Raw genomic sequence first — 24,955 nt, 5'->3', positions numbered from 1 at the left:
TGAGAGGAAAGTGAGTTTTGAAAACAACATAAAGCTCCAACAAAGGGGGGTGAGTTGAGTGGAGCAAGATCTGACGAGTGGAATTGAGCACGGAAAGATGGGAAGTTTTGACAGGGAAAATAAAAAGAAGAATGCTCTGGAGATGGTGAGAGTTTGCAGTTTGAGATGCACAGGGGTCTCGGGGTCCTCATGTGACTTGGAAAAGGCTCATGTGCAGGTTTAGCAAGTAACTTGGAAAGCTAACAGAATGTTGTGTTGTTCGAGGGGAATTGAATATAAAAGTAGGGAGGTGATGATTCAGTTCCATGAAGCACTGGTGAGACCACATCTGGAGTCTGGGTACAGTTCTGGTCTCCAGGTTACCTCCTTCACCAGGTTACTTCTTGAGAGGAAGGGTAAACGCATTAAAGCAGTTCAGAGAAAGTTTACAAGACTATTAGCTGAAATGGGCAGGTTGTCTATTGAGGAAGAATGGGTTTATAGGTAAATGAGCAGTGAAGTATATAGGCCTGAGGGAGTATTGGCGGGGTGGATGTGGGGGGGATGTTTCCTCTTGCAAGAGAGTTTAGAGCTGGGGTGTTGTCTCTAGACAAGTGGTTGCCCACTGAACCGTGATGAGGGTTGTGAATCTTCCTCAAAGGGCTCAGGAAGCAGAGGGTTTGAATGTTCTTCAGGCTGAGATGGCTACTTGATAAGTGGGGGGTGGGGTGAGGTTACTGGGGATTGGGGGGATGTGGAGATGAGGTTATAATCAGCCATGATCCCAAAAAATGGTGGGACAGGCTTGTGGGGCCGAGTGGCCTACTCCTGCTCCTAGTTTGTATGTTCAACCTCCTTGCCCCAGTTCCTGCAGTCCACCTCCTTGCTTTCATCAGTGGTTCCAGCTCCATGGTCAGGTCTTAGTTTCAAATTTTGACACCATTTTTCAACGCACTTTTGCCTCGGTAGAGTCATAGAGTACAGAAACAGGCCCTTCGGCCCAGCCAGTCCATGCCGACTGAGATTCCCATCTAAGCTATTCCCATTTGCCCATGTTTGGCCCATATCCCTCTAAACCTTTCCTATCCATGTACCTGCCCAATACCTTTTAAATGTTGTTAATGTACCTGCCTCAATCACTTCCTCTGGCAGCTAGTTCCATGTACTGACCACCCTCTGGGTGAAAAAAATTGCCCCTCAGGTTCCCATTATATTTCCCCCCTCTCACCCTAAACTTATGTCCTCTAGTTCTTGATTCTCCAACTCTGGGAAAAGACTGTGTGCATTCACCCTATGTCCCTTGTGACTTTATACACCTCTATAATATCACCCCTCCTTCTACGCTCCAATGAATAAAGTCCCATCCTGCTCAGCTTCCCTCCATAACTCAGTCCCTCGAGTCCCAGCACCATCCTTGTAAATCTCCTCTGCACTCTCTCCAACTTAATGGCATCTTTGCTACAGCATGGTGACCAACCTGAACACAATATTCCAACTGTGTTCTGAATCATCACTGCTCCTGGACTCTAACCAATCCCATTTCCATGGCCCAGTTGAAATGGTTGCCACTTCCATACCTCGCTGTAATCCCACAACACACTTGAATTTAAGGAGAACAGCAACAACTTCTTCTGCTCCCTCAGTTCACTCAGCTGTCCCACCCTGAATAATGTTCTGCTCCAAACTCTTCAGGTCCCTTGTCACTTTTCTGAGACCTGCTGCAGAAAACACAGTCTCACTTTAGTGAACACCACCAATAGCCTGTCCTAGTCCAACCATGTAGGTGCCATGGCCAAGAAAGCTCACCAGCGCCTCTACTTTCTCAGAAGGCTAAAGAAAGTTGGCATGTCCCCTTTGACACTCACCAACTTTTATCGATGCACCATAGAAAGCATCCTATCAGGATACATCATGGCTTGGTATGGCAACTGCTCTGCCCGGGACCGCAAAAAACTGCAGAGAGTTGTGGGCACAGCCCAACACATCACGGAAACCAGCCTCCCCTCCAATGACTCTGTCTATACCTCTCGCTGCCTTGGAGAAGCAGCCAGCACAATCAAAAACCCCACCCACCCGGGTCATTCTGTCTTCTCACCTCTCCCATCAGGTAGAACATACAGGAGCCTGAGGGCACGTACCACCAGGCTCAAGGACAGCTTCTATCCCACTGTGATAAGACTATTGAACGATTCCCTTATATGATGAGATGGACTCTTGACCTCACAATCTACCTTGTTATGATCTTGCACCTAATTGTCTACCTGCAATGCACTTCCTTGTAACTGTGACATTTTACTCTGTATTCTGCTATTGTTTTACCCTGTACTACCTCAATGTACTGTGTAATGAATTGATCTGTACGGACGGTATGCAAGACAAGTTTTTCACTGTTCCTCAGTACAAGTGACAATAATAAACCAATACCAATATCTGTGTTTCTCACTCATTTGGTTAGTTTGACACTACATGGGTAGCACATGCCTTTTCCCAACCTCCGGCCCTCAGGATCACTATCTGCCCCTGGGTGACCACCTTCCAATCTGTTCCAACAGTTCCCTCTGGCATTACAGAGTCAGCACACACATTACCTCCCCATGTGCCTGCCACTCACTATCTCAAGCCCATACCCTCCACTAATGTTCTGTGTGACTTGCCTCTGATTGGAAATCCTCACACCTCTGTTGCAGCCCCCCAATGCAACTTTTAAATCATCAGCTGCCTGTCTAGCCTTGACCACTTGTGTCTCTATTCATGCGATTCATGCATGAGGTTCTTAGCCTGATGTTCACTGCTAACATTCTGACATCTGAGTGTGCCTGTCTACTGACTGATTGTTCTTTCCTTTCCCAGGAGCTCCCTGGGGAATGGGTTAACAACTGTTTCCTTCTTGTCCACTGTCTCACTGAGACTATCTGTGATCCTGCCTTACATTTGCTCTAAACCCTGCTTCAGCAATTATCCTTAGTAACATCCTGCTCCCCTTGACTATCCATCTTCAGACATGACAGTCTCTTCCCCAACAACCACCAGGGTCCTGACCCGGAACATTGACCGCCTGCTTTTCTCCACGGATGCTGCCTGGCCTGCTGAGTTCCTCCAGCATCATCGTGTTTTTCATCTAGATTCCAGCATCTGCAGTCCTTTGTTTCTCTGGTACTACCAGGGTTCCTGTTTGAGCACCAGATCTGTAGCCTTCAACCAGCCTCAGCTTGAGGTATGGCGGTTATTGGACAAGCAGCTACGGTTCTGGACAATTGACCCAGAGATATGGTTTTCCCACTACACGGGCTGGGAATTAAAATCCACGCAATTAAATAAAATTGTGAATTAAAACAAAAACTTAATCAGAGGGAAGGAAGCAAGAAACCACCAAATTATCATGGACCCATCTGTTTCAATAATGTCATTCAGGGGAGGAGACCGACAGCCCTTACCCTGTGTGGGTGATAGGTGCTAAAACTTAGTTCAGGTGCAACCAGGGTACAACAAATGCCGGCATTGCCAGTGGTGTCCACTTCCTCTGAACAATGAAACACAGCTGCAGTGACCCAAGTTCGATCCTGACCTCTGGTGCTGCCTCTGTGGAGTTTGTACATTCTCCTGTAACTGTGGGAGTTTCCTCCCACATCCCAAAAAGAAACATGAGAGTTGGTAATTGGACACTGTAAAACAATTGCCCCTAGTGTGTAGAGGAGTGGTAACATCTTGGGGGTGTGAGGAGAGTTAATGGGAATGTGGTGAGGGTAAAATGGGTTCGGGTAGGATTATAAGATTTCTTATATAAGATTTCTTTATTAGTCACATGTACATCGAAATACACCGTGAAATGCATCTTTTGCATAGAGTGTTCTGGGGGCAGCCCACAAGTGTCGCTGATGGGTCAGCACGGACTCTGTGGGGCGAAGGGCCTGTTTCTGTGCTGGATCTCTTGGCGAGTCTGTGACCTCATTGAGACGCTACCTCATTATTCCGTTTTTGCACTATTTATTTATTTTTGTAGTTTATAGATTTTTATGTCTTTTCACTGTACTGCTGCTGTAGAACCATACATTTCACGTCAAGTGTCAGTGATAATAAACCTGATTCCAATTCCCTTGGCTGCACCACTAGAGGTGGCGAATTAATGAAAGTTTGGTACCATTGTACCTCGCAAAGTTCTCAGACAGATAGGAAGGGAATTGAAGTGTATTATTGGACACCAACTGTTCAGGTGCACCATGAGTTGTTAAAATCGGTCTGTGAACCGTGTGTTCTTCGGAGTGGCACACACGTGCAGCTGGTAGTGCCGCTGCCTCACAGCTCCAGTCACCCGGTTCAATTCCCACCTCTGGTGCTGCCTGAGTGGAGTTTGCACGTTCTCCCTCTGACTCCATGGGTTTCCCATGGGTGCTCCGGTTTCCTCAAAAGACGTGCATGTGGGTGGGTTAATTGTCTGCTGTAAATAATCCCTGGGGTGATGGGAATGTGGGAGAGTCTGGGGGAGCTGATGGGAATGTGGGAGAGTCTGGGGGAGCTGATGGGAATGTGGGAGAGTCTGGGGGGAGCTGATGGGAATGTGGGAGAATCTGGGGCAGCTGATGGGAATGTGGGAGAGTCTGGGGGAGTTAATGGGAATGTGGGAGAGTCTGGGGCAGCTGATGGGAATGTGGGAGAGTCTGGGGCAGTTGATGGGAATGTGGGAGAGTCTGGGGGAGTTAATGGGAATGTGGGAGAGTCTGGGGCAGCTGATGGGAATGTGGGAGAGTCTGGGGCAGTTGATGGGAATGTGGGGAGAACTGAATAAAGTGGATAATGTGGCATTGTTGTAAAGGGGTGGTTGGTGGTCAATATGGAGTCTTTGGGCTGAAGGGCCTCTTTCCCTGTGTTTGACTCTGGATATGCTGAGCTTGTGCCTTGGGTCTGACTGAGAAGAGATCACACTCACAGGTTTCAGCCCTCAGTTGATCGCGGACACTGCAGATACTGCCCTCCTGCGTGAGCTTGTCCTCAGTGACCCATTCATCGCTTAGCTCACTGACCCATCCCGTTGGACAAGACGTTGCAGAAGTGGTTCCCACCCACCATCAGACCTGGGCTGTGGTCCATCCAGACAAACAGCTTGAACATGCGTGGCATGTAGGACAATCTCCAGAATCTGTGTTCATTTAGAACTGTTTTTGGAACCTCTACTGGCTGGCTCCACTCCAGAGTTACACTGTGCCAATGAGCATATATTCAGAGTCAGTTAACGGAACTATACATCATTGTATGCCAGACTGACAGAAGAACAGGCCTGAAGTGGTCTCTCTAGGATCAGGGCAGCACACAGCACTATCCTTCCCCTATTGCGCTGGTGTCTGCTCTCTGAAAGTTTCCATTAATCCCACTCTCATGGTCGCTCCCCACAACTTGACCAATTCATCCTCTTTAAGTCCCTGTTAAGTCTACATGAGAAGAGTGTATTGATTCATTGAATGGGATTCAGAGAAATTCGCAGCAAAAGTTAGCCAGTAATTTAAAGATCCAAATTACAATGAAAAGCTGACAGAATTAATGGTGTTTTTATTGCACAAAGTGGGATTGAAGGAGTGAGCACAATGCAGATCGCGAGTTCTCTGTAAAAGCCGGATAATGTAGGCATAAGCAGCTTATATGTGAAACTGTGATCACAGGGTAGGGGAATTAGCAAGATTCCAGCAAGGATCGGCACTGCCAGTTACGAGCTTGGCTCAGCCAGTTACTCTGTTAGAGATGCAGTTTAATCCTCATTCAAGCCTGTTAGCACATAACCTTGGCAGTACCGAGGGAGTGTCACACTGTGGGAGAGGTGGTACTGAGGGGAGGAGCGCGCGGCAGATCCCCTGGTGGGTCTCCTGCTGGGCCTGGCCAAGCTGGCCATCCACGGGACACGGCGGTGGGCGGCCGAGGGTACCGGCAGGTCTGCCTGCCTGCCCGTCTTCTACGCTTACGTGCGCGCGCCAGTGTGTTTAGAGAGGGAGCACGCGGTTTCCGCGGGCACCCTAGCTGAGTTCCGCGCTCGGTGGGCCCCTCAGGGGATCGTGTGTGTCGTGGACGGTACAAACGCGATTCTTATTTGAAGTGTCGCGTGTCGCGTTAACGGGTGTAGCGTCGCGTGTGTGTTTCGTTAGTATTAGTTTGCATTCTCTACTGTAGTATGTCGTTGCGTAGTTTCTTCTTTTCTGTATTAGATGTAGTGTATTGACACTAGTTGTCTTTTGTAGTGCTTTTAGTGAATAAACGTTTATATATAAAAAAAGGAGCGGTACTGAGGGTGGGTCACAGTGTGGGAGGGGTGGTACTGAGGGTGGGTCACAGTGTGGGAGAGACGGTACTGAGGGAGGGTCACAGCGTGTGTACTTTTCAGAGTCTTCAGCGAAATAGCATTAATATTTCAAACACCAGTGTCTGGATAAAAACGTCCAAAACTCAAGCTTTAAAAGCTTCTGCTTTGATTTTTTTAAAATCCCAAATCAATGGGAAAACAATCCCAACAATTTTCCAAAGAAAAAGTTCCATCCATGTGACAGGCAGCTTCCACTGAGGGTCCATCAGGGTTGCCAAGTGACAGCTCCCTCATTTTCACTGAGCTGGTATTGGCCTGACCACAACAGGAACCTTGTCCCACTCGGAGTATTAATCGCAGTCAGAGAGTTGTAACTGTTCACTAATAAACCAGGCTCCAGTCTCCTCTGGGACACCGTAAGTGTTTCTGGGAAATGCACATCAACGCTAGTGGTGCAGTCACCAAGAATTGCCGCTGTATCACAGTAAAAATAACTCAGAGGCACAGTTAACTCTTTCACCACCTCATCTGTGATTGTTTGTGTCAAGCTGTTACAGGACAAGCACACCAGAAGTCTGGATCAGTTCAAATCCCACCACAGCATCAGGGAATTGAAATTCAGGGAGAGTCACAGAGTCACAGAGTCACAGAGTCACACAGCACAGAAACAGGCCCTTCGGCCCAACCAGTCCATGCCGACCAAGATGCCCATCCAAGCTAGTCCCACTTGCCCACGTTTGGCCCATACCCCTCTAAACCGTTCCTATCCATGTCCCTGTCCAAATGTATTTTAAATGTTGTTAATGTTCCTGCCTCAAGAACTTCCTCTGGCAGCTCGTTCCACATACTGACCATCCTCAGTAAAAAGGTTGCCTCTCAGGTTTTTATAAAATCTCTCCCCTCTCACCTTAAATCTATGCCCTCTAGTCCTTGATTCTGGGTCAAATACTGTGTGCATTCACCCTGACTACGCCCCTCATGATTTTATCCACCTCTATGATACCCCTCATTCTCCAATGCTCCAATGAAAGTCTCCGCCTGCTGGACTTCTCTCTACAACTGAGTCCCTCGAGTCCGGCTAACATCCTCATAAATCTCCTCTGCACTCTTTCCAGCTTAATGGCATCCTTCCTATAGCAGGCCGACCAAAACTGAACCCAATATTCCAAATGCAGCTTCACCAAGGTCTTGTACAACTGCAGCACAACATCCCAGCAAAATCTAATCTTGGTAACGGCACATTGTTGTAAAAACCCATCTGGTTCACCAGTGTCCTTCTCTGCTCCGGTTGACACTTGATCCCAGGCCCAACAATGTGCCAGTTTAGGTCAGCGGCTCTCATGAAAGGGCAACAAATTGCCAGTGGCATCCACGTCTGCAAATGAATGGTTTTTCAGGAAAGTCTTTTCCAGAGGAGCTGAGAATCACAGGTCTCATGTGTTGTAGGGGTAGAAGGGAACAATATATGTTGAAAACACTTGCTGAATCTTCACTGAACACTTGGCTGCCATAACTTGGATTGGTGAGCGGAGAGGGTGAGTATCATGTGTGCATTGTGCTACATGTACTGTGGATTCACACAGTGTAAATGAGTGGTACAGATTTGTTCCCAGAATCACTGGGGCTTGTGATACACAGTTCACATTCTTTCAATGTGTCTATGTTCTCATTGTGTATGTGCACCTGTGCAAGTAATGAGTCTGTGTCCTTTAAACTGTTACATGTAGGGAATACGTTTTCGATGTATGTTCAGTCAACATTATCTGCATGTTGTGTTCATGTGCAGCTTGTGTGTGTGTAGGTATTCTATCTTTCTGTGTTTTATATGCTAATGTGCATGTGACCTACATGTGCATTGTGTGTGCATTGCATGCGTGTGTGTTGTATGTGTTTGTGTGTGACCTGAAACATTAATTGCTTTTCTCTCCATAGATGCTGCGAGACCTGCTGGAACGTACCAATGTTTTCGTGCTGTGCCTGTGTGTGTGACTGTGCCTGTAGCTGTGCTGTGTGTGTGAAAACCTTCAGGTACCTGCATGTCTGTGTGTTTGTTCTGGGCATCAGTGGTGTGGTCGGAATTACTGCCTGCCCCTGATTGACCGGAGAAGGAGATGCAGAGCCAACTTCCTGACCCCCAATAATACAATGTGGGTGTACACACACTAACTCACTCCCTGACCCACGGGGTGGGTCACTCCCAGACCCGCTCTGACTGTTTCCTGTTGTATTCCTGACAATCCACAGAGAGATGGTGGTGGAGGGGATGGTGTCAGCTAACTGCAGCCTGTTTTATTCTGATGGGCCAGTGAGACACTCAGAACCACCAGTCACTGACCACTGACCACCAACCACTGACAGCTGATAACTGACTGCTGACCATTGACTGCTGACCACTGGCCACTGACTGCTGACCATTGGAGGTTTATAAAACTATGAGAGGTACAGATAGGGGAGATGGTCAGTGTCTGTTCCCCATGATAAGGTGGCTAAAATTAGAGGGCATAGGTTAAAGGTAAGAAGGAGGAGGTTTAAAGGGGATCTGAGGGATAAATATTCCACACAAAGTGTCTGGAATGAGCTGCCAGAGGAGGCAAATTGGTAACTTGGTTTATTCCTGTCCCATGTACTGAGGTCCAGTGAAAAACATTGTTCTGCATGCCGTCCATACAGATCGTTTCATCACATCAGTGCATCGAGGTAGTACAAGGGAAAACAGTAACAGAATGCAGAATAAAGTGTTACAGTTTACAGAGAGAGGGAGATGGAATTAATGCAGACAGGTGGGATAGGGTAGGTAGGCCTGATGGTCAGCATAGACACAGTGGGCCGAAGGGCCTGATTTTCTGTGCTGTACATCTCTATGAATCTATAAATCTTCTGGTTCAGGAATATCTCTCCAGGGAAGGAATCTGACGTCTTTACCCAGTCTGGATCTGTAGGTCACTCCAGACCACAGCAATGTGGTCAATTCTTCACAGTTCCTTAGCTGTTCCAGTGAGACACACACTGGGCCAGTGAAACACGCGTGTGTGCACACAAACACACACAGACACACACACACACAGACAGACAGACAGACACACACACACACACACACACACACAAGCACAAGCACACACAAAAACACACACACACACACACACACACACACACACACACACAAGGCCAGTGGGACACAAAGGTTGTACCAATCCAGCACACACAAGCGGGAAGACCTTCAGCACAGGGCAGCAGCTGGTCTCACTGATCACTCACCTCTCACCTCCCCCTCAAAGTCAACCACGGCCGGTGACATTTGGAGCCCAAGACTGCACTGTGAGTCCCCGAGATTGATCAATGGTTCAGTGTCCTGTTCTTCAGCGATGTGAGAGATGGGCGGACCTCCTGTGGGACTCTTGCTCAGCCAGAGCTGTGTGACAGGCTGAGGTCAGTTTTGGGGCGAGGTAGAGGAGTGACTGGACATGGAGCATCCCGACGGGCAGTGAGAAGTTTCCGAGCACAGGACAGTGCAAGGCCGGGGACTTCTACAGCCCCTGCTGCTCCCTTTGGCCCATCACCACCCCAGTCGATGGTTGACACCTCCCCTGATGAAGGGCCTCAACCTGACGTCGACTGTCCATTTCCCTCCAGAGATGCTGCCTGACCCTCTGAGTTCCCTCAGCATCTTGTGTGGACCTCCCCTGGAGCCCCCACCCTTAGGTTTAGGTCTCAGCCTTGGTCCAGGAATGGTCCCTCGGTGACAGGGGTTGTGACGGGGCTTGTGACGGGGGTTCTGTCCTCCTTGTCTGAGTTTGCCCAGCCCTGATATCCCCCGACCATCCAGGCTGAGTCCTTCCACATCAGCGGAGAAGGCCGAGGCTGCTGGGTCGTCCTCACGCTCTGCTCTGGAATTGATTTCTTGGTTTGTTCAACACCAACCCAATCAATATCTCATTAAGCAGCTTTAACAACAATTAGTCTGTTTCTTCACTGATGATAAACACTTGAGTGAGAAAGTGGAATTGGACAAGGCTGTAAGTGAAGATTTCTACCTTTTGATCGGCAGCAGCTGATGGTCCTCGGTGCTGCGACCCAGTGTGGGGCCAGTCCGTGCTGTGTTCATGGTGACCACACTGTCAGCTGGTACTCCCTTGGTACTGCCCCTCCCTCAGTGTGACCCTCCCTTGGTACTGCCCCTCCCTCAGTGTGACCCTCCCTCGGTACTGCCCCTCCCTCAGTGTGACCCTCCCTCGGTACTGCCCCTCCCTCAGTGTGACCCTCCCTCGGTACTGCCCCTCCCTGTGTGACCTTCCCTTGTACTGCCCCTCCCTCAGTGTGACCTTCCCTCGGTACTGTCCCTCCCTCAGTGTGACCCTCCCTCGGTACTGTCCCTCCCTCAGTGTGACCCTCCCTCGGTACTGCCCCTCCCTCAGTGTGACCTTCCCTCGGTACTGTCCCTCCCTCAGTGTGACCCTCCCTCGGTACTGCCCCTCCCTCAGTGTGACCTTCCCTCGGTACTGCCCCTCCCTCAGTGTGACCCTCCCTCGGTACTGCCCCTCCCTCAGTTTTTCTGCAGGGTTCCAGGCTGGATTTTGCCCTCAGCTCTTTGCTGGGGTCCTGAAGGAGTTGGCCAAGGGACTGCCTGCACTAAGCACAAACTGGGAGGTTTAAACAACTCTCCCACTCGCCTTCGTCCAGCACCAACACTGACTCTGATGGACGAGTTAGGACGGCAAGCAGCAGCCAACAAAGATGCCTCCTCACCCCTCTGGTGCGTACGGCAGGTCCCCAGACTGCTGCTGGGATCAGAGTCTCACCTTGGAGATACCTGTGGTGTTTTCCACAATGATCAGTGCTTGCTGGGCCTCATCCACTAGTGACACAGGGTGGTCCCTGCCCCCAGATCCACCCAAAGCTGAATCGGTCACTGAAAATGTTTGGCAGTTCAACTCCTTCAGGATGATTAGGTCATGTGGGCTTCCTGGAGACTCAGTATTCCCCATCAGGACCTTCCTCTGGTGATCCAGAGCCATCTGCATCAGGGGAGTGGAAACCCTTCCCATTGCGGAAAGGATCTGAGTTATGAAGGGGAGTCTGTGAGCGCCGGTGTCAGACGATGGTTGTCACACTGATGGGAGGCAATGTGGGAGAATCCCAGTGTCCAAGGTGCTCCCATTCCTCACTGACATCAAAGTGAATGATTACATTCTGGGAGTCAGGGCTGGGCAGGTGAACAATGTGGTCTGCTGAGTGCATCCGGGATCTGGGTGTGATGCTGTCCTGTGAGGAGCACTGTCCTTGGTTCAGCCCTCCTTCCTGTGGGTTTGGAGGATTTCGTGTTTGCGTTCTCCAGAGGAACATGCTGCAGTTGATCTTCTCGAGGCACTGACGCAGTCTGAGGGTGGATCTCACACAACATCCAAAGGTCTTCGCCCACCCTCCCCACCATACAACACGCTCTCTCTTCTATGGAAAGGTCCATGCTGACACCCTGGAAAACATGGACCACTTCCCATATGGCAGGAGCCAAGCCTCGGTGAAGGTGGCCGTCGGTGATGAAATTGTCAGTGCGTCAGTCTGAGGAAAAGATTCAGAGTTATCAGCACGGAATCAGGCCCTTCAGCCCAATACACACATGCTGACCAAGTTGTCCACTTGAACTTGTCCCATTTCTCTGCATGAGACCCATCTCCCTCTAAACCTTTCCTATCCATGGACCTGTCCAAGTGTCTTTTAAATGTTGTAATTGAACCCACCTCTACCACTTCATCTGGCAGCTTGTTCCACACACCCAGCACCCTCTGTGTGGAAAACTTGCCCCTCAGGCCCCTTTAAATCTTTTCCCTCTCACCTTAAACCTACGCCCTCCAGTTTTAGACTACCCTACCCTGCAAAAATACTGTGCCCATCCACCTGATCTGTGCCCCTGATGATTACTGAACCTCTGAGGGTCACCCCTCAGCCTCCTTCACTCCAGGTGAAACAGTCCCAGCCTGTCCAGTATTTGAAGATGAAACCTTAAACCCCACACAGTGCTCATGGTCCATTGGTCAGCATCCGCCAACAGGCTTGTGGATCAGAAAGCAAAGTACTGCAGATTCTGGAAATCTGAAATAAAAACAAACAGTGCTGGGAACACTCAGCAGTCCAGGCAGCATCTGTGGAGAGAGAAACGTTTCAGCTCGATGACCCTTCATCGGAAATAACAGGTCTGGTCATTAACTCAGTGTCTCCCTTCACAGCTGCTGCCTGACCCGCTGAAGATTTCCTGGTTCCCTGATATTCCTCAGGAAGGAAAGTGTTGCCCTGTCTGGGGCTGGCCTTGGACCTCAGCCCCACAGAATGTGTTGGGGCCTTTTCTGCCCCCCCCGCAATGGGCTGTAAGGACAATCCTGTTGTTCAGGTTGCCCTGTCTTGCCACCGACACATTCCTGTCATCTGCCAAAGGACTGTGTCACAACCCACTGCAGCTGCCATTCCATTCCACCCTGTTGGAGGTCCTGCCTGTGGTACCCAGACAGGTACCCAGACTGAGAACAGAAACGATGGCCAATGCTGGGGGAGACTTTGTCCTGTTGATCTGATGGTAGTTCAGGATGAAGGAACCTCCACAAGCTCCCAGAAAGAGTCACAAAGCTGGGTTGTAAGGTCAGGCCGTATGTGCTCCTGCCTGTATCTTTGGACAAGTGGTGGTTGCTTTTCAGATCTCTGCCACTGGAGGGAGGTGCTCAGTAACCCTTTCCACAGCTGTTACACCGGACTGCAGACAGAGCTGCCACTCAGCAGCTCCTGCAGCTGCAGTCCATACATTTACCTGGCAGATGTGCAGTTAGGGAACAGGCTTCAGTCTGCTGCGTCAGTTGGCGAACTGCTGGTAGTCTCAGGGGCAGAAACACCAGGGTGATACTGTCATTTTATTGCAATATTGTGCCCTGATCGTCTGTGGGACCTTGTGTAATGCCAGCTCCAATCATACATTAAAAATAACATAGACTTGAATCACTCTTCACCCCTTCAGGTTTGTAACCCAATGAGCTATTAAAGGGACCGTGTGACCAAGGCCATGAGTTGGACAGCCTGGATCTCTGCTTGGGCTTTCATTGACTAAGAGCGAAGATAATCCAAGGATCCCGACAATCACTGGAGCCAATGGACCGACACCATCTGTAAGCTCCAGAGACCCCTGGGTCCAGTCCTGACCCCCAGCACCATGGAGTTTGCATATTCTCTCTGTGGGGTTTCCCCCGGGTGCTCTGGTTTCCTCCCACATCCCAAAGACGTGCTGGTCAGTAGGGTAATTAGCTGCTGTAAATTACCCCTTAGTCCTAATAGGGGTGGTGGAAAAAGATCTGTTTTTTTTGGAATGAGGGGTGATCTTATTGAAGCAGATCAGATCCTTGGGGGCATGACAGGGTAGATGTGGAGATGTTTCTGCTGGTGGGAGGATCTCGAATGAGGGGCCTGTGTGACAAGGTTATGGGGCGGTCATTTAAAACTGAGGTGTGTCGGAGCTTCTCACAGGGGGAGGTGAATCTCTGGAATTCTCTTCCCCAGAGGGTGTGGAGGCTGGATCACTGGGGGATTTAAAGAGTAGGTAGATACACCTTTGAAAGATCAAGGTATTGAGGGTTATGGGGATCTGGCACAGGAGAGGAGATGAGGCTTGGGGCAGATCAACCACGATCACAGTGAATGGAGGGGCAGGTTTGAGGGGCTGAGTGGCCTCCTCCTGCTCCTGTTTCCTTGTGCTGTGTTCTTATGTTGCAAAAAGAATCAAAGGGGAGTTGATGGGCATTGGAGAGAGAACAGGGGACTGATGAGACCCTCTCCTCGGAGCCAGTATGGACCTGATGGGCCAAATGGCCTCCTGTGTTATGTTGAGAATGAAGCAGCACTCACATGTTTGGGGGATAGTCTGTGCTCTGCTGGTGGGATGGTACCTGTGCCAGATCCTGTCGACCAGGTTTGGGCACAGGAGAGAGGCAAAGGTGCTTTGTGAAGCTGTCCCACAGGTCTGACCCACCACCGGTATGTCTGAAACGTCTCCATACACGGTAGGCAGAGAGATTGTGATCATGAATATAAATTACCTTGATCACAACTTACATTGGTAATGATGCAATTAGACGAACTTGCATTGAATAATGAAGCACTTAGTCAAATTTATCAGCCACTTAATGTCTGCAGAATCTTTCAAGCAATCAACTTTGATTTAACTCACTGGCCGAGTGTGCTGTGAAGCCACAACATCAGCAGACTTCAAATAGTTTCCTAAAGGTTATGTAAGGTCAAGGTGAGAGATGGTTTCTCTGGAACTTGCTGCCTTTGAGACTAATGGTGTGTCAAGGCTAACTGGATAACATCAGAACACTCAATGCCACATGGCAGAACGAGTTCAGAGTAATGTACAGCCACGTCCAGTTGTCAGGAGTGAAAGCCCATCTCTCCCATAGCTGGGCAACACTGCTGACTGTGTCTGTGGACCCACCCACTGCCCCACCACAGGATGAGCACCATGTACAGAGAGGTTCCTGACCACCATTGAAGCTTTGCCTACCACGAACTGCAGCCGTGGTGATCCACCCTTGTACACTTTGTGTAAAGTAACGGCTGGATCAAGTTTTGGGGGCATTTTTGTTGTGTTTTTACCCTGTGTCTGTGCCTTGGTGAGTGAAGGGAGAGGTGGAACTGAGGGAGGGTCACACTGTGGGAGGGGTAGTACTGAGGGAGGGTCACACTGTGGGAGGGGTAGTACTGAGGGAGAGCTCCAAGTTAAACCAGTTCCCTCAGTGCTAATGGGGACTAAAGAAAGGAGCCAATAACTAATCATTAACCAACATCACTATTGCAGATTACCTGCTCACTATCAAACTGCTGTTTGTGGGATCATAATGTGCTCAGATGGGCTGCTGCACTTCCTCCAGCACAGCAGTGAGTGCAGCTGCAGAAAACTGCACAGGGGCAGCTGTGGTGCCAAACACAGCGAGGATTGAACCTGACCGGTCTGCTGGAGGACAACTTGCAGCCTGATCGAAGCTGATATTGATGCACAGCCCAATAAACATACAACACTGTGTAATCAGGTGCACCACAATATAGAGCCACCTCCAGTTCTGTACATTCAGATTGATCATGGAGGGCTGGTTTTGTGACACGGGCAGTTCAGAGAACAGTCAACACGTTACACGGTGCTCTTTCCTCATGCTGGCTTTGCACCCTTTGATCTCCTACACCAGCACGGTCACCACTGGAAGTGGTCAAAAAGCTCCATACAGATTCATTGGACAAGCATGGAACCGTGGTGGGATCTCTCAGAGACACCACAAGGGAAGAGTCCTGACCAGTGTATAGGTACACAGCAAGATCCCAGAGATTAAATGAAAACCAATTTTGTGTTTTTTTTTAGATATTTATTTAGTCACATGTACACAGTGAAATGCGTCTTTTTGCGTTACTGAGAATGTGCTGGGGGTACATAGCTCCTAACCCGTACATCTTTGGAATGTGGGAGGAAACCAGAGCACCCAGAGGAAAACCACGCAGACACAGGGAGAACATACAAACTCCTCATAGACAGCGGCTGGAATTGAACCGGGGTCACTGACACTAACCGCTACACTACAGTGCTGCGAATCTCAGCCATTGAACGAGGCCCCTCCGGCCCTGTGTAACCTCGAGGGACAGCTGGCCCTGGAACCTTCCCCTGGAACACTGACTTTCTGACTCCTGTCCCAAGCTCAGTGGAGTATCAAGAACCAAGGAGTGTTCTCACTGAGATGTAAGGGACAGACAAGGAGAGTGTGGAGAGGTTGTTTCTTCAGACTGGGAATAAAGAGGAATTCCTTCTCAGTCTTTGGAATCCTGTCCCACTGAGGCTGGGGTCTGTAGTATTTTGGATGTTAAGGGGACGCAGGCAGGCAGTGATCAGATCGAGAGTGAGCAAGGCCCAGGATCGGCCATGGCCTGTTGGGATGGTGGATGAGCCTGTGGCCTCCTGCTCCTGGCTTTCACCTGTAAAGTGAGAACTGTCCCATTAGCAATCGTTTTAAAGCAAGGTGGGGAATCCAAATAAGGGAGAGAAATCTGGTGAGGCTTCCTTTATCTCATCTGCCACAATCTTCCCATGGGAGAGGCTGATCCCAATCTGCTCTCCGCAGGCCCCTGTGTCAAAGCTCTGGCGTCACACTCAGATTATCCAGCAGTCAAAGGAAACCTGCGCTGATCTAACGCTCGGCAGAGCTGGGTTCAGAATGAATCATGGAGACCAGCTGTGTCCTCTCCTCCTGCAGTAACTGCTTCCTGTTTTAATGTCGTGTTCTCTAAAACCCTCACTGCTCAGATTTATTAACTTCAGCAGCTCTTTTGGTTTACTTGGAGGTAAATAATTTCCTGCACATTGATTTGAAAACTGTCATCTTAAAATGGTTCCCCACACACTCCAGGCTTGAGTTGTTACATCAGATCCCCATCATTTTCCACCTCGCTGTGGATGAGAGGTTGAATTAAGCCTTGCATATCCAGTTCTGTAGTGAGAGACCTCAGTTTAATCAGACGCTCAGACAGTAGGACACCCTGTTTGGGGGTGAAGGGAGTTTAGAGAGGTGCGACCAGAATTGTTCTGCTCAGGCTGGAGAGAGCGGCCCTGCAACACTGGTTTCTCTCTCTCTCTCTCTCTCTCTCTCTTTCTCTCCCCCTCTCCCTCTCTCTCACTCTCGCTGGTGACCTGCCCACCCTGTTAGCACTGGGCAGCTGAGAACTACCACCCCAGTTCAGGACGAGGGGTGGGGACATGTCGGGACACCATTTGGGTCGCTCGCCCAGCCCCTGTTTCAGGTTTAAGTTGTGTATATGTGTCTGTCAAATGGTCATTCATCCAACGTGACACGATGACCACATGATCTGTTTCAGTGAACCTTGGTGAATGATCTTTAAAGAGGGTGAATATCCTGACTCTACAGGATAGTGGTCAAGGGATGTTTACATCCTGAGGCGGCAGAGATTGAGTTTAATGAATCACCTGAAGCACAGCACCTTCAACAATGCAGCACTTCTGTGGCACTGGGGCTGTGAGCCTGGACCAGAGAGATTCAGCAGATACTAACCTTTACCAGGAATATAAGTGAAACCCCACTGTCTGATATCACAGACGTCAAAGCTTCTCATCCCGGAGAGATTATTGGTGGCTATTAGCTGCTGAAGACAAGCAGGCTTTCTCCTTGACAGAGGGATTATTTATTCATCATACTGATTAACTCCCCGATGCATGTTGTGACAGAGAACATCTAGCACTGGTGTGCTGCCTTTGAATGTTCTTTCTTCCTGCATTGAAAGTTCTGAAGGTTTGAAGCGTGGTCTCTGTTCCAGCTTCCTACTGAACCTCTGAGCCTCAGACCACTACAGTGTTCTCCTGAAGCCCACACCAGGACACACACCACCACTGAGACATTCTAAATAGTAGTTACCACCTCTTCTCCTTCAGCACAGGTTACTCAGTCAGATTTAATAACTGCATCATCACATCCAGTTCTGACCAGCTGGACACCGAAGCGTAGAGGAACATCTGCACGTGACGGAGACCAGCACTACTGCCAGCAGTTCCCATGATTGGAACAGGATCTTACTTTAGGTTCTTGAACCCACCTGAAAAACCTTAACACTACCTCGGACTATATTTTTTCTCTCTCCTGGTCTTGCACGAGCATCACTGTGTTTATTTTGTTGTTTATTTTGCAGACGTGGAAGTTATATGTAATTTATGTTAATTTGAGTTTATGTTAACTTCTGTTTGTCCTCGTCTTGTAACGTGCTGTGCTGTTGCCGCAGCAAGCTCATTTTCATGACATTTATACCAGGGTATGAATGCCTATGACAAAAATAAAGCAATTTGAACCATATATCTCCCATTTACGGGAAGACTGTTAGTTTAGAGATCCTCATTCAAACCACACATCACTCATCGATCTACCTGATCAGAATAAAACGATACAAAACACTGAATAAAACTGTCTACTTCACTACAAGAGCAGCTTCCTGAAGTTGGGTGGTACCTGGGGACAGGAGCAGACAGGAATTTCATTTTCATCAATGCTTAAACAGCAGAAATTGTTGTGAGATCAGCTGATTGTGGAGACCCAGAAAGAGTGGAAGTTCGAACAATGATAACACTGCTCAGCAGGAAGAGAATTATTGCTGAAGTATTGACTAATCGTCAACATTAAAGCAACACAGACAGAACACGTGTCTGTGCCCCATTCTTCTCCTCTATGTGTTGTCCAGCACAGCCCTTGGGAGACTGAGGAATTGATTCCAAAGCTTGCCTGCTTACGTGTACCAACTGCAAAACTGAGCCACGCTGGCCTTCATCAGTCAGGGCCTTGAGTACAGGAATTGGGTCATGATGTTGCAGTTGTATAAGATGTTGGTGAGGCTGCACCTGGAGCACTGTGGACAGCTTTGGTTGCCCTGTTGTATGAAAGTCATCATTAAGCTGGAAGGATTGCAAAGAAGTCTTCCAAGGATGTTGCCTGGATTTGAGGGCCTGAGTTATATGGAGAGGTTGGACAGGCTAGGACTTTAATCCCTGGAGTTTAGGAGACTGCGGGGTGACCTTATAGAGGTGTTTAAAATCATGAGGGGCATAGACAGGATGAATGCACACTGTCTTTTTCCGAGGGAAAGAGAATCAAAAACTAGAGGGCACAGGTTTAAGGTGAGAGGGGAAAGATTTAAAAAGGACCTGAGAGGCAACCTCTTCACACAGAGGGTGGTCCGTATGTGGAATGATTTGCCAGAGGAAGTGGGTGAGGCAGGTACATTAACAACACTGAAAATACACTTGGACAGGTACAAGAATAGGAAAGTTTCTATGAGGGATAAGAGCCAAATGTGGGCAATTAGGACTAGTTTAGATGGGCATCTTGGTCAGCATAGACCAGTTGGGCTGAAGGGCCTGTTTTCCTGCTTTATTGCTCTATGACTACACCTCTGTGGAAACCAGGCAGCTTCCAACTACACCAATCACAACCAGAAGCAGCGATTATCTCAAGGAACATCTCCTACACCTGAGCTCTCATGAAATGCTGAGAGAATGGCATGAAACCCATTGCCTCCTACTCGTGTCACCCCGACATCCTGTCACACGTTGATAATATCACCCTGTAGAATGGCAGCTTCTGTGAATTGTGATTTTGTTCCATTTACTTGTCCACAAGACATTGGTGACGATGACAAGGCCAGTGTTTACTGCCTATGCCTAGCTAACTCTACACTGAGAGTGTCACTGACCCAGTTCAGAGACCAGTTAAGAGCCAGCCACATTATGTTGGATCGGGAGTCATTAACTGTGTTACAATAAGTGGCCAATCAGCACGTGATGCGTTGGGATGTGACAGGAGACATATAGATCCACAGTGCAGGCAGCACTGGTGCAGGAATGGGAGCTGTTGGGAAGTACAGGTTGGTACACGGGGCAGGCCCTGAACAGATACAACTTTGCTTCAGTAAATCTCGCCTTTTACAGAATAAAGATTCTCCATCTCACAATTCAGGAGAGCAGAGGATATATCCAAGCAATAAAACTGGGTAAGGAAATGTATTGTTGCAATATTAATGCTGGGCTCAGAGTAAGGACAGCAAGTTTCATTCCCTGAAGACCCTCGATGAACCAGATACAAAAATCTGGAGCTGCAGCTCACCAGCAGAGAGACTCACATCTCATTTCTAAAGCTATTAGGAAATTGTTAATTTGTGGTGATCTTATTGACACTTACAGGATTCCAAGTGGGACTGACAGTGTGGATACTGAGGGATGTTTCCACTGTCAAAGAGTCATAGTCATAGGGTTAGACAGCATGGGAGCAAGCCCTTCGGCCCAACTGGTCCATGCTAACCAAGATTCCCACTTAAGCTAGTCCCATCTGCCTGCGTTTGGCCCAAAAACCTCTAAACCTTTCCTTTCCTTGTACCCATCCAAGTGCCCTTTAAATGTTGTTATTGCTTCTACCTCAACTACTTCCTCTGGCAGCTTGATCCTTGTTTTCCTTTTTTCATTTTTATTTCCTGCTCCACCATGACTGACCACATTCGGTGGTTTGTTCCAGCTTTCTCCCCTTATCCCTCGATCTCTCGAGCCTTAAGAACAACACAGGTCCTCCCCTAGTTACAAATGCCTGGTTTATGGAAGCTTGGTACATACCAGCAAGTGTCGGGAACGGGTGGGATGGATGACGGTGGATCTGCTGGCTGCAGGCACCTTCTGCTGGTTGGAAACATAGAACATGGAACACTACAGCACAGTACAGGCCCTTCGGTCCACAATGTTGTGCTGACATTTTATCCTGCTCCAAGTTCTATCTAACCCTTCCCTCCCACATAGCCCTCCATTTCTCTATCTTTCTTGTGCCTAAAAGAGTCTCTTAAATGTCCCTAATGTGTCGGCCCCCACAACCTCTGCTGGCAGTGCGTCCCATGCACCCACCACTCTCTGTAAAAAACTTGTCTCTGACATCCCCCTTATACCTTCCTCCAATCACCTTAAAGTTATGCCCCCTCGTGTTAGCCATTGTTGCCCTGGGAAAAAAGTCTCTGACTGTCAACTCGATCTATGCCTCATTATCTTGTACACCTCTATCAAGTCACCTCTTATCCTCCTCCACCTCCTCTCCGAAGAGAAAAACCCTAGCTCGCTTAACCTGTCCTCATAAGACATGCTCTCCAATCCAGGCAACATCCTGGTAAATCTCCTCTGCGCCCTCTCTAAAGCTTCCACATCCTTTCTATAATGAGGTGGCCAGAACTGAACACAATACTCCAAGTGTGGTCTGACCAGAGTTCTACAGAGCTGCAACATTACCTCGCAGCTCTTGAACACAGTACCCCAACTAATGAAGGCCAATACTCCATACGCCTTCTGAAAAACCCTATCGACCTGTGTGGCAACCTTGAGGGATTTATGGATGTGGACCCCAAGATCCCTCTGTTCCTCCACAACTTCTGCCTTCAAATTCAATATTCCAAAGTGTATCACTTCACACTTTTCTGGGTTGAACTCCATCTGCCACTTCTCAGCCCAGCTCTGCATCCTATCAATGTCCTGTTGTAATCTACAACAACCTTCTACACTATCCACAACACCACCAACCTTCGTGTCATCAGCAAATTTACTAACCCACCCTTCCACATCCTCATCCAAGTCATTTATAAAAATCACAAAGGGCAGGGGTCCCTGAACAGCTCCCTGTGGAACGCCACTGATCACCGACCTCCAGGCAAAATACATTCCATCTACCACCACCCTCTGTCTTCTATGGGTGAGCCAATTCTGAATCCACACAGCCAAGTTTCCCTGGATCCCATGTCTCCTGACTTTGTAAATAAGCCTTCCATGAGGAACCTTATTAAACGCCTTACTAAAATCCACGTACACCACATCCACTGCTCTACCTTCATCAATGTGTTTTGTCACCTCCTCAAAGAAACATCAGGCTCGTGAGGCACAACCTGCCCCTCACAAAGCCATGCTGACTGTCCCTAATCAGCCTATGCTTTTCCAAATGCCCATAAATTCTGTCCCTAAGAATCTTCTCCAGTAATTTGCCCACCACTGCTCTGTAATTTTCAAGGTTGTCCCTACTCCCTTTTTTGAACAAAGGAACAACATTTGCCACCCTCCAATCATCTGGCACTACTCCTGTAGCCAGTGAGGATGCAAAGATCATCGCCAAAAGTGCAGCAAACTTTTCCCTTGCTTCCCGTAATAACCTTGGATATATCCCATCCGGCCCCGGGGGTTTATCTATCCTAATGTTTTTCAAAAGTTCCAGCACATCCTTTATCCTCACATCGACATGCCCTCGCATATCAGCCTGTTGTACCCATCCTCACTTCCCCGTCCCTATCTATGTCCCTGTCCATTCCCTTGCCCTCTCTCCTCCCCACCCCCAGAGCTGCAACAATTGTGGGCTGGGTGGGGCTGAACAGAGCTGGGAGCGCTGAGAGACTCACTTGCTCCCTCACTGAGCCAGTGAGGCCGCTAGATATTTGGATCTGGGGAGCCGAGTTTCAGAAGAAGGGGTTGCCCTTTCCAGGTGGAGATGGAGGAATTTCTTCTCTCAGAAGGTTGTGCATCTTTGGAATTTGCTTCTGCCAGGCCAACTTCAAGAGTGTGTTATCAAAATACTACCATCATCTTTCCTGTCCTAATACCCTTGACCGTTGCTACACAACCACCAAAGATATCTACCGAGCCACCCCTCGCCCTCACTTTGGGAAATCTGACCACCAGGCTGTGCTCCTCCTCCTTGCATACAAACAGAAACTGAAACGGGAGGATACAGATGAGCTTCTACACGACTGCTTTGTGTCAGTGGACTGGTCCACGTTCAAAGACTCAGCTGCCAGCTTATTTGAGTATGCCACCACCATCACAGACTTTATCAGCAAGTGTGTACCAAAGAGGACAATCTGGGTGTTCTCAAACCAGAAACCATGGATGAACCGGGAGTTCCACTCCATACTGAAGTCTAGGATTGCAGCATTCAAATCAGGTGACCCTGATCTTTACAAGAAATCGAGATACGACCTCCGTAAAGCTATCAGAGATGCCAAGAGACAATATCAGTCCGAAGCCGAGTCCCAGACCGGCCGTCAGTTGTGGCAGGGCTTACGTGCTATCACGGGCTACAAAACAGAGGTGGGCAGCATCACCGACAACAGCGCATTCATCCTGATGAGCTTAACGCATCCTATGCACGTTTTGAACAGAAGGGAAATGGATTGTCACCACCCACCCCGACAGCCTCCAATGCACCTGAACCTACAGTCACTGTTGTGGATAAGTCTTCCGGATAGCGAACCCGTGGAAAGTATCTGGCCCGGATGGTATCCCTGGCCATGTCCTTAGATCCTGTGCAGGTCAGCTGGCTGGGGTATTTGCAGACATATTTAACCTCTCCCTGCTTCAATCTGAGGTTCCCACTTGTTTTCAGATGACCACTATCATCCCGATACCCAAGAAAATCAAGGTAACATGCTTTAATGACTACCGAGCAGTGGCTCTGACATCCACCATCACAAAGTGCTTCGAGAAGCTGGTCACGGCACACATAAACTCAGCCTCCCAGACAACTTCGACCCACTGCAATTCACCTACCGCCGAAACAGGTCTACAGTGGACGACATCTCCCTGGCCCTACACTCAGCTCTGGAGCATCTGGACAGTAAAGACACCTACATTAGACTATTGTTTATTGACTACAGCTCCGCCTTCAATACTATATTTCCAAGCAAACTCATCACCAAACTATGAGACCTGGGCCTCAACACCTCCCTTTGCAACTGGATCCTTGACTTCCTGACCAACAGACTACCATCAGTGAGGATAGGCAGCAACACCTCCAGCACGATTATTCTCAACACTAGTGCCCCACAAGGCTGCGTCCTCAGCCTTCTACTCTACACCCTATACACTCGTGAATGCATGGCCAGGTTCTGCTCTAACTCCATCTACAAGTTTGCAGATGATACCACCGTAGTGGGCCAGAACTCAAATAACGATGTCGGAGTACGGGAAGGAGACAGAGAGCTTAGTGACATGGTGTCATGACAACAACCTTTCCCTCAATGTTAACAGAACAACAAAGCTGGCCATTGACTTCAGGAGATGGGGTGGTGCACACGCACCATCTACATCAATGGTGCTGAGGTCGAGAGGGTTGAGAGCTTCAGGTTCCTAAGAGTGAACATCACCAATAGCCTGTCTTGGTCCAACCACATAGATGCCATGGCCAAGAAAGTTCACCAGCACCTCTAATTCCTCAGGAGGCTAAAGAAATTTGGCATGTCCCCTTTGACACCAACTTTTATTGATGCACCATAGAAACCATCTTATCTGATGGCATCATAGCTTAGTATGGCAACCGCTCTGCCCAGGACTGCATGAAACGACAGAGAGTAGTGGGCACAGCCCAGCGTGTCATAGAAACCAGCCTCCCCTCCATGAACTCTGTCTATACCTCTCGCTGCCTTGGTAAAACAGCCAGCATAATCAGACCCCACCCACATTCTCTCTTCTCCCCTCTCCCATCAAGCAGAAAAAACAAAAAACTGAAAGCACATACCACCAGGCTCAAGGACAGCTTCTATCCCACCGTGATAAGACTATTGAATGGTTCCCTAGTACGATAAAATGGACTCTTGACCTCACAATCTACCTCGTTATGGCCTTGCACCTTATTGTCTGCCTGCACTGCACTTTCTCTGTAGCTGTGATACTTTATTCTGCATTCTGTTCTGTTTTACCCTGTACTACCTCAATGTACTGTGTAATGAATTGACCTGTATGCAAGATAAGTTTTTCACTGTACCTTGGTATAAGTGACAATAATAAACCAATTCCAATTCCCCCAAGATCTATGTTGGTGGTCACTGGAGGAGGAGATCGACAGACATTTAAACTACAAGGGAGTTAAGGAGTATGGGGAGTGGTGATTAGGCCAAGATTGGATCAGTAATGATCTGACTGAATTCGGGAGCAGGCTCGAGTGCTGACTTCTGCTCCTGCTTCTTCTGTTACTTAATTCCCTAACTTCCATGGTGGGATTTGACCCCTGGTTCACTGAGGCTGGCCTCCACTGGTGATTGAAGCACCACTCTCCTCTACCGTCCCACCAAGCTGGGTGAAATGTTATCTATTTCCATCTTACTCTTCGGTTCAAA

Source organism: Pristis pectinata, chromosome 35 (assembly GCF_009764475.1).
Source record: "Pristis pectinata isolate sPriPec2 chromosome 35, sPriPec2.1.pri, whole genome shotgun sequence".
Classification (NCBI taxonomy): domain Eukaryota; kingdom Metazoa; phylum Chordata; class Chondrichthyes; order Rhinopristiformes; family Pristidae; genus Pristis; species Pristis pectinata.
Note: the sequence above shows the minus strand (reverse complement) of the source record.